Genomic DNA, 708 nt, shown 5'->3' with positions numbered 1-708 from the left:
AAAAACAGAGCTCTGACTGGGCGCCACGTGGCGCATAACGCCTGGTGGTGGGGCTTTATGACTACACATGGTCTAACAACTACGATACAAAAACAATACCACTTTTTGCAAACTTTGAGCATCAAAATATTGTCCAGACTCACAAGCTCTAGATGGTGTCTCGGTCACCACGAAATGGGAATCTAAAGATCCTAGCCCGAATATCCGACTAATACTTCCTCCTAGTGCCTGCACCTTTGCCCACACATCGGGATCACCAGTTGGATGATGGGTGAGGTCGGAACCGTACAACTCAATCATATTCCTCAAATACTCTGCCTACAGTTCATCAAAGCATTGTAATGTTATACTAAAATGTGTTATACTAAAATTATCAAAGAACATATCCATCTAGCTGATTTTTTGCTACAATGTTTTGTTTCCTACACACAAATGAGTAAACAATAAGTATTCAAAGTACAAAAATCAAAATTTTCCATCCCAATGTGTTATACTAAAATTAAAAAATATGATTTTTTTACCAAGTGGATACGACGCTCATCAAATCCCAGATCCAGCTGTGTGCCGAGATATATGCTCCATCCCAATTGATACACCCTGCATTTGCATTTATCGACATCAAGTTTTTAAAAAGAACGAAATTCTTTTTAGTAATTATGATATAAAAAAAGAAATTAGAAAAGCCTTTTTTATACTATTTTTCAACGA

Source organism: Bidens hawaiensis, unplaced genomic scaffold (assembly GCF_021521415.1).
Source record: "Bidens hawaiensis isolate Kalapana, Puna unplaced genomic scaffold, B.hawaiensis_p1.1 tig00039698_1, whole genome shotgun sequence".
Taxonomy (NCBI): domain Eukaryota; kingdom Viridiplantae; phylum Streptophyta; class Magnoliopsida; order Asterales; family Asteraceae; genus Bidens; species Bidens hawaiensis.
Note: the sequence above shows the minus strand (reverse complement) of the source record.